Raw genomic sequence first — 11,302 nt, 5'->3', positions numbered from 1 at the left:
TAAACAAGCACCGTATAAAGTCGAGACTGTCTTAACGAACCCCTAAATTAAACGGACTCCCTGTCAATATGCGCCATGATTGTATGCCCCCGGCACGCATATAACTATACATTTAGTTTAAATAAAGCGACTCCTGTGTCTTACGCCGACAAAACGACTGTGACAGCCAACTCCAAATTTTGCCTTTTAAAACTGTTTTTACCGACTTTGGATCGCTCCCCGAAACGTTACACAAAAAGGGTATTGTTTATTACATCGCAGAGCCTCCCCTTGCTTTCTGTTGGATCCGCTACTTTCCTAAGCAGAATTACTTACCTTTCTTACACCAAATAAGTCTAAAATCCCCCTCCTGGCGAAGATTTTCTACTAATCAATAAAAGATAAACCGAAGAAAAAAACTTGTTAACAAACGTTTTCGTTTAAAAATAGATCGCAGTGTTTGTCCAACGAAAGCTAATAATTTATTAACCCACAAATCATGTAATTGTTTCATTGGACTACCTTGATTTCAGTACAATTAATTTTTACTCGCAGCCTCAGACTGATTATATTAAAATTATCTGAAAACAGCATTGGAAAAAAATCGATAACTCATCTGACACTCGTAAAGGTCACGACCCAATATGGCGACCACTATATGTCGCTAATGTTAACAATGCAACACAATTCGAGTTCAGACCGGTTTTAAAAAATAAACAATTTTAGTGAATGTATGTAAATAGTTTTTTCTTTATTTCATGACCTTTCCATGTCAGTGCAGATGTATCCAATTACAAAACGTATCCCTTCTCAAGCTTATTGTCCGGGACCATGCCCAAGTGTCAGTATATGACAGTAATAGTTAAGCCTAACACAGCATACTCAGTTGCCAGCGGGAACTGATTTATTGTACTATCTGAAATCTAAGAACCCTTTACATGACCGTCGCAAAACTATCTACATTGTACTATACTTTATGAGTTTTTTTTTAAAAATGAAAATTTTAAAAAGGGGAATAATCAATTTAAAAGCCCTTTTCTTAAAAAAGGCTATAAATCATGTTTCTTTTTTCATTTGGGAAAAAGTTTTGGGATTTGCCATAAACATGGGATATTTTAAACCAAATTTGGGGTCCATGGTTGGGAAAAACTTTTAAAAGGGCCCCCCCTTTTCAAAGTGACCTTTTTTCTTCCCCAAGTTTTTCCTTTAAAATAGTCTTTAATTTTTTTTTTGGGAATAAAACTTGCCTTTCCCTACGAGGGTTAGAGTCCTTTACTTCCAAAACCCCGGAACCCCCCTGCCCTTTGGGTTCCCATCCCCGGGAAAAATGCCCTTTTGGGAGTTTTTGCACCGGGGGAAGGTAATCTAGACAAGGTAACTACCCCGGAAAAGATTCGTAAGGAAACTAACTTTTATCTAATTTTATCCGGAACTTGTTGTCCAGACTACTTGCTATGTGTTATAAACTTATTATTTGTATGATATTTTACATGTATTTATATTTCAATGAAATATTTTATGACAGTGTGCGTATCTGTTGCAAAATTTTAATAATCTTTTATAAAATTATTCAATCAAGACTATAGATTAATAAACTAAAAAAATGTTGTTCTCATTTTACATATTTCACGGTCACCGTGTCATAAAACAAAAAAAGGTAAAAAAAAGAGCAAACATCATAAGAATACATTATACATAGGTACATAAATACCTATGCTTATAATCAAACCTTAACTCCATTTTAGTTAATAAATGCCCTTTTTTTTCTCCCAGTTACCTGCCCCCTCCCCTTTGATGCCACATTTGATTCTTTTGCTATTGGATATTGTTAAGCTGCATTTAGGAAACCTTGTTTTCCCTGGTGATTTCAATTTTTCAAATTCTATAAAAGTATTTTCAAATTGTTTAATAAGCAAATGTTAAAGATAAGTCTTTGGCGATTTTTGATTCTATAAGAACATATTAGTATCATAAACATGTTCAATGCTTTATCTCGCAGATGGTTACATAGTACATGTCATTAACATTTTTCAAAAAAAATATGCCATTAATTTATAGATATACAACCTTAATTTTCTTCTTTTGGAATGGAGGTATTCCGTAGCAACTGCATATTGTAAGCTAATTTTATTTAAATAAGTTGATGATTAATCAATTTAATAAAGCCTGATAAACTTCTTAAAAGAAATTTATTGTTTTGCTAAGTTTTGATTAAGACCTCCGCGAAAGCCATTTATAAAACATATATTTAGTGTAGCTATAGAATGTTAGTAAGTTCAATTTGAAAGTCTTTAAAGAATTCCTATAACTAAATTAATGTAAATAATTAAGAAAATTTATTGAAGATCGTCCCTTAGATTAAAATGTTATTTTAATCAATTTATAGTTTAAATTGAAAGTTTCAGACTTTGAGACAAGCATTTGTGACTAATATTATGTAGATTTACATTGTGCAATCACTACGATGATATGTAAACATGTTCTAAATGCGCTTCAAACAATCATTTTAGATTTGTAATCATTCGTTTTAGCTCTTTTAACAAATTAAGACAACGGTTCTGCTTTTTGGTCCACTATCCTATCGTTGGCCTTATAAGATCCGTAAGAATTTCATAGCTACACCCTCAATGTTCTTTTTCGCGTATCAGTCACTATTAATAAATATTCTTCTGAAATTCGTACCTATGATTTATATTATTAAGGCTAGAACTACCCGGGAATCATAGACTGACCAGTATATGAAGTCATGAAAACAAGTCACACGAATAACTTACTTATGTTATCTAGTTTATCTCAAACTTCCTTCGATATCTAATGTCATGTAACAGAGTCACATATTTTATCATCACCTTTTTCTGAAGCTGATCAATCTGTTAAGTGTGACATGGCCAGATTTTTTGAGACAATGTAAAGAAACCGTTGAAACTGCCAGACTCTGTTTCACCCCTACAGCTTTGATATCCCTTATCCTTAATAAATAAGATCAACATGATTAATTGTTCGAAATCCATTTTGAAATGCAACGATAATTCAACGAAATACAAAACATCTCATCTGTTAATGTGCTTACATTGAGTTTACAAAATATTAAATGGAAATATATTATTGTAGTTTACACCGTATATATCCAGTTACGCAGGAATGTGCAAATAACCCAAAATTAACGATAGATCTGTGCAATACTATAGTCAAAGGAATAACATAACTACTAAAAGGGCCAAAATATTTTATACTAAATCAAATTAAAAGAAATGAGTAAGCGCTTATATTATAAATGGTATTTTATTTTAATTTAATCAGCATTGCAAGTCTTGCCAAATCATTCGTTTTGAAGACTTTTGTATTTCGTCAACGTTTACATGTACATGAACGCATTTAATTCACATTCAATATACCTTAACCCATGCATTCTAGATTTCCTAATTTATTGTTTAAAAAACCATTGGCAGGGGGCAATAGAAGAAATAAATTTATTAGAAGTAAATTCAATTTGCAGTCAACTGTATGATATTTTATTAAAAATATAAATCTTTGACAATATGTCGCTTGAAAGGTTTGATTATCATTTTGACGATACTGCCTTAAATTCAAGATTAAAGTGTTGTTATTTTATGTTTTGACCATTTTCGGTGTTTGAAGACATAATTTGCTTTTTATATATGGAGCCATTACAAACGATAAATCAACAACAGCAAATTTAAAGGAATGAGTTTAAAAGTATTCAGGACATAATCGATCGTCTAATGATAAGTCATAATTTCAAAGGTTAAACATTTCGTAAACAAATGAACTCTTCTTGTGAAATTCGTTGGCACTGTTTGTGATTTTTTACCGGGTGCATTTGTATAGATTTCTTTCAGTTTCAATACTTTGTTTCTTACTTCTACAGAAAAATTCGCTTCTTAGACGTGAATTTGATTGAATTTTACAATTATAAGGTTAGCAACTTTAGTCATTGTAAAAACCATTGCAACAGGCTATTTACAACATGTCATAAACATCTGCCAAAGAAGTATAAATATAGCTGTCCGGCTAAGCAAATACTTCTTTTCTTTATCATATTTGTATAATAACGATATTTCCTAGCAACTTCATGACAATATCTCATTACACTTTAACATAAAGATATTTCACCTTAAGTTTACTTCAAAAAGAAATGATTAAAAACCATGTAAAGAAATGTATTTATCTTATTTAAACCTCCACAAATGCGTGTTTTTAAAATAATAATAATAAAAAACCCCACAAGTGAGGCTTTTCATTAAAACTACATAAAACCTAAACTCTTGGATGATGAGTCAATATCGATACCGACATTATTTAAATTCTTTAGAATATTTATTAATGCCCGTTATCTAAGTGCAAAATGTTTTTGGTACACTGGCCTGTTCAAATTGGCTTGGACACCCTAGGGGGATTGTGATTGTATAAGGTATGACGCTCAAAAGTCACTGAAAAAGTGTTAGCTCTCTGTGCCTATAGGAAAAGACAATTTTTAAGTGCGGGAGTGTTTCCAAATATAACACTATTTACTATATTAAGGTGAGGAAATGTGAAAGCTTGCAAATAATTATGTGAGTTGAGTTGCGGAACTGTATTTCTAGGGCCACTGGTTTGCTGCACGTTTGCTTTCCCTTATTGCAGTGATTTTGATGACGACATGTTTCTGCTGATTCTCATAATGATGGCAGTTATCTTAATTATTGTCAAATATCAAGCTGTAAGTAATGATCCTCGTGATATTGATCATGCTTTTTCATATTTAAAATAAAAGTCATCTACATAATTGAATAAAAAATGATATTGTCGATGATGATACATTGATTTTGTTGATGATGAACATGAGTGTGATGATGATTGCCATACTATTGCTTCTCAAAATGATAATTGTCGTCTTAAAAATTGAAATAGTCATGTTGCTAATGATTCTGATGATAAGTAGAAAGATAATTAAACAGATAAGAAAAAGTAATTTGAAATACAGGAGCAGTTAAGACAAATGAGACGAATAAAGCTATATAAAGTGTAAATAATGATTGCTGTACTATTGCATACTTTAAGCGACATTTCGAACTGTAAGAAATATGAAGTTTCCTTGCCAATTAAATCTTTATAGGGGCCTTGGTGGGATAAATATAGAGAATAAATGCTACTGTCTTGTCTTTTGATATCAATTTTATCAGGCGAGGCTGATATGGGCTAGAAAGGGACGAGGCTTGCTGAGCCCTTTCTGCCCATATCAGCCGAGCCTGATAAAATTGATATCAAAAGACAGCAGCATGTTTTTCTATTTATCATGTAACACATAAAACGTGTCAAAATAACAAAATAATCTACCTTTAAATAACAAATTTTGTAGAAAGGGCCATGTTTAAAGAAATGATTCTTGAAAACAAATTCCTCCGCCCCTGAAATTTAGAATACTTTGATGGCGGCCATTTTGTCTTTCGACTTGAGATAATTTCCTTTGATTATATATGCACCAGATTGAAATAAAATAAGATTCCTACCTTTAAACATCGATCAAAAAATGTTCCTATGAATCACATAAACTCAACTGCGCCTTTTCCCTTGACATGTCAAATTCAAAAGTTCACCTTTATTTCAGTTTCAACCAAAGTCAAATCGGCAATCAAATACAAAATAAGGAAACAAACGTCTTATTTTTTTTAACAAAACGATTTGCTCACTTATTTAAATAACAACCAGGCGAAACAAAGTAAATATTTACAAGTTCTCCAAGAAAATCGTTTAACTTGTTTGTTATGTTTATTATAGGGCTTATAACGTGGAATCGATGATATCATTTTCGAAATTAATTATAACGTCACTTCTTTAAGTTGGAGCTTATCTATTCGCTGTCTAATTTGTTCGTAATTTAAAACGAAAAAAAAAATAAATATCACATCTTGATTCGAGACTTGTCAGGGTATGAGATAAAATTATAGAATTCAAAGGTTGATAAAATTGAGAATGTAAACAATTGAAACAAGTCCGTTGAAATGGGCGGGGCTTATTTGTGATATCAGGTTACTGACCTGATATCAAAAATAATTATCAGGCAAGTGTTATCGGGTGGTTACCATAGCAGTTGCATGATAAAATTATTTAACATCTCATATGGTGAAAACATGTATATGTGTGTCACACATTTAAGTGGTTTAACATTAATTTAATACAATCCAGTTCAACTTTATCTAGGTACATTAATATTATATTAATCAATGCAGCAAATATTACATAATAACAGTTATAGAAAAATGTATATTTAGTTATATTCATGTTCATATTGATTTCAATTTGAAACTAAACTAACCTTAAAGAAATTGCATACTGTTAAAATGAAATCTTCTATTTTAAGAAGAAAAAGAGGTGTTATCCTTCACTTTATTTTTATTCTAATTGATTAGTGCAAAATGTAGAAATACTGAGAGGACTTTATTGTTTCTGATGTTTTTTTTGTATTATTAAATATTTTTTGCTATTTTTCTCAATCAAAGAATTCTTTCAGCAGCTGTAAAGAAATTTTTTTGTTTACAACCTGAATATTCAAACTGGAAACATATATGAAGTATACTATTCAATTGATTATGGAACTATTATTATCAGAAATAACCCATGTAACAAAATGTCATTATCTATTATTATCATATATGGTCAAATTACCATTGACTATGATTCCTTTAGATGGCTTAAAATAGCATTAAGAAGGTAGGCAACAAGGGCAATATGTCATACACAGTATCTTGTGGTCATTGGCAATATAATGCAAATAGTGCATATGCTGCAATGATTAATTAATCCCTGATTTCTTTTTAGAAATCTTTATTTTAATTCTAAGGTACAAGCATGAGATAGTTGTATAGTACTTCTTTCTGCTTGAATATATTTTACAATCATGTAATTGATTTGAAATTCTTCTCTTGTTTTACTTATGATAATTATTCAAGGTTTAAAAGATATACTATTAAATCTTTATATCTACATGCATACACGTACTTATATTCAAAGTGAGCATCAAAGTAAACCATTTTCAATGTTCAGAATTACATTATGTTGCTTTGAATTCTATAGACCATATAGTGGCGTTACTTTCTACGCCCCCTTTAGGATTGATGTACTAGTAATGCACATTCTAAATCTTTAATCTGAGACATAAAGGCTCACACTGTCTATTAATGATCGGGTAATGCCGAAATTTTAACCAGTCCAAAATAAAAACAATAGAAACTCAATGAATCTAAAGAACTTGTCATAACTCAAATAACCTAAAAAGCAATGTTATTTATGGAAGAAACTGAAAAGAAAACAATTATGCCAGACTTAAGTTTGTTAAGAGACAATTGTCTAAGCTCAAAGAGCACTGAAACCTATTGAATGTGTAATGCCCTTGATGTAATTTTGATAGTCAATTGTAAATATTAAATAATAAAAAAATTATGACACTATTTCGTTTTAATACAATACACACCTTTAAAAGATAAACCATAGAAATGGTTGTATTTTAATTAAAAGTTTGTTTTTTTGTTCATGAAGAAAGTGTTTATAAACACAGCTCTTCTTATGTACTGTTTAACACTTATGTCAACGATAGCTTCTCCTTATCAATTATTGAAATACAATCAAAAACATACTTATCCCTGAAACAAGTTATCTATTTTACATGGACTTTGCAATGCAAAAATAGCATTGACCTTTGATCAATTGACCTAAAAATACAAAAGGAAATATTGTGGTGACCTTTATCTGCGTCAAACTCAACAGAGTGCTGCGATTTGATCCTCAGTTTATTGACCCTAAACTCAATTGTGATAAAATATCGTAAATAACCCAATTACATCGTATAACATTATGTTCTTAAACTCTTTGAAATATTAAATGTCTTTTATTTGTTTGACTTAATTATTCAAAATTAAATTATGGTGACGGGTAAATATGCAGAACTTTATATTTCTGCGACTGAAAAATTATAATGTGAAAATAATTCATTTTTATCAGTGCCTATTATCGCGGGATTTATATTTTTTTTTTTTTGCTTTTCAGTTACAGAACGGTGATACGTTTTGATGTTGTTCTTGTAGATATACCTGTTGTCAAGTTCATCAATTGATGTTCATCACGACTTAATTTATACGTTTAAATGGTTCAACATGACCAGATTCAGTTATTGACATTTTGAGTTTATTGCAGATGTCCAGAACGACAAAATTAAAAATATTGCCAAACAGATTTTTGTACTTTTTTCATACAACTTTTACATAAAATTCTCAAAGAAAAAACTATAGCAACCAGTCAACCAGAGTCAAATTGTTCAAAGTAAGAAAGTCCGAATCAAGCAATAGTATTTATGTACACATTAATTTTGCATTTAAGCATTTTTAATTGTGTGATCCCATTTAATTTCGAAAATAAATTGGCATCTTATCTGATAAACATGATGAACTTATTAGACGAAGCCAACTAATAAGTTATAAGACAATTATGCTTATAGATGATTACTGAAGCCGTAATGCAATTAAACATTAGATTGTTCAAATATAAGTTTGTTTAATTGCATTTGAAAATGTGTGTATGAAAGAAATATCGTATTTGAACAAGTGAAAGCAAACGACATATTGTATAAGCTAAGAAATGTCACTTGACATTTTAATCAGTAATTTATTAATCCCACAATTCTCTTGGAATGCCAGTTAAAGTAAATATCAAAAAGGAGGAGGTAACAAAAACAAAATGTTGATGGATACTATATTTGTTTACATGACATGATAAAAGAATATTTTATTCATTTCAAAAGAAAATCCTCCAGTGAAAAAAAAAAAATAAGTCATCCTTCTGAATTCTTTAGGTGGTATCTTCAACGTACATACACACAGCGCGCCAAATATGATTGAAGAATGAAGATAAAAGTAAATTCATTCTACAAAGAAAAAGACAAAATAAAAGGACAAAACCTTTTTTTTATTATATTGATTTAAGGCAATTGGCATCAAATATATGTCTTATCTAAATACATAAAATACATTATTTTAGTAAAAATAAATGTGCATTGTACTGACTAAATTTGCGTATTTTATATTAATAGGATGAAGTTTCTGTAATAAAAGCAAACGTGTTTTGTAGCTCATACGAAACAAACGGGCCGGGGTAAAAAGACGGGAACACGTGTGATTAACAGCACTGTTATTTTCTATACAAATGTACAATTGTACAATTCAAACTGTCTGCTCACATTATCTTTACCGTTGCTTACATAACTGACTACTGTTTGAAATCATTGCAAAGTTTTATATAAAAGCGAGAAACATACACGGGAATCAGGCCTTTATGCTTATTGATACGTCTGAATAAATAATGAAGTTATTTCAGAATAGCTAACACCAACATAATACAGCCCTGCTGTTACCGTATATATGCTTATAAGATTATAAATTCAATTATATTCAAACTCAAAGTATCGAGATATATATAAAGTAACTCCGGATTTATTTAACATATTTGGAGAACATTTATAATAACCATTCCGATATGATGACACATTTGTGCTCATCAATTTCAATCTCTTGACCGCAATGGTTTGGGACTATTGATTGAACAGGAATGAAATTTCGACCTGTATAAATAAATAAAGGCAACTAGAATGGACTTGCGTTATATGAATAGTCGCAACAACTATGGACAAAGTAAATAATTTGTAAATGTACCATGTGCATCAGTGATCAGTCCTGAAAATCGACAATAATTAGTAGTAAAATTAATTTGAATTACTACTTCAAATTACAAAAGCAAGTAATAAAGTAAACAACGTCATTTGTTTTAAAGCATCACATACTATTATTTGTATTAAAGTGACGTTATCTAACGTTGATTTCAGTAATTTGGGGCTTTCGTGGCCGAGTGGTTAAGGTCGTTGACTCCAAACCACTTGCCCCCTCACCGCTGTGGGTTCGAATCCCGACAGGGACTTTAGATTCCTTCATGTGAGGAAGCTATCCAGCTAGCTTACGGAACGTCGGTGGTTCTACTCAGATGCCCGTTCGTGCTTGAAATAATTCAGGGAAGGGCATCTGAGGTCTTCCTCCACCAGTAAAGCTGGAACGTCGCCAAATGATCTATACTGTGTCGGTGTGACGTAAAACCAATCAAACAAACAAATTCAGTAATTTAAAACTTTGAGATACCTTTTAAGTCTAACAATTAAATGCAATTTTATTAATTTAAATGTCTATGTAAACGTAAGAAAGTTAAATATGGGACAATAACACTTCAGAATATTTACTGAAGCCTGTTTAACAGATACCGTATAAGAATACTGCGAATTCACCTATATTCGTGGCCATGAAATTTCGTGGTTTTATCTAAACGAGCATTTTCGTGGGTTCTTAAATTCGTGGATTTTCAAAAACATTTTGGTAACAAATATAAATCAATACCCTAATGCAAAGTAATCTAACACTTAAACACCGCGCATTTTTACTAACCGCATATTGCAATATTTACTCGATTATATCAAGTATTCTGGTTTACACAACCAAGTTGCCTACAACGATCAAATAGTCCCCGTGATATATATATGCCAATGACATTTGTGACAGCAATATTTTCTTTTTAAGTTTCTTAAATATTGCAAACCTAAACTATTTATGGATTTAATTTGTAACTAACCTGATTATGTGTATAAATTCATGGCACAAAAAGCGGCCGAAAAGGCACCAACGCATATTGTAATATATAGAAAGAAGTATTTGTTGGGATAAAATTTCGTCGGGTCTTAAATTCCAAGATGGACATACCCATGAAAACCACAAAAATTCGTTCCCTACGAATAATAATGATTTTACAGTATACAATTGTTAGTTTGCTTTGATTGTTTTGTACACAAGCCTATTAAAACCCATGCAGTCTGCATAATAATGATTCTCTGATTTATAAGTAAACGGCGTACAGTTTATTTACAAAGTGTCATTTGACATTTTTAATTACCGCGTTTTTATATCCAATAATACTTTAACATGTAATTTAGAGTGCTTACTTTAGATGATAAGGTACCATAAATAAAATGATGAAAAAACAACAAGTTGTTAACTCATGACAAAAATTACTTGCTTCTTATTTATTTTAAAACGAAAGTCTTCACGTGATTTGTGTCATAAATCCCCCTTGTATTTTCATTATGCATAAATCACCTGATATGATACAAATTTGAAAACAAAAGTAAATGTTTTCTTTAAGAACGTACATATAAGACCAACAAAACGAAGGCGACATATTTTGGTTCATTACTTTCTTATTTATTGTTTTGTCATTATTTGAAGAACTCATATGC

Source organism: Ruditapes philippinarum, unplaced genomic scaffold (genome assembly GCF_026571515.1).
Source record: "Ruditapes philippinarum isolate M1 unplaced genomic scaffold, ASM2657151v2 ctg6687_1_1_1_1, whole genome shotgun sequence".
NCBI lineage: Eukaryota > Metazoa > Mollusca > Bivalvia > Venerida > Veneridae > Ruditapes > Ruditapes philippinarum.
This window is presented reverse-complemented; position numbering follows the sequence as displayed.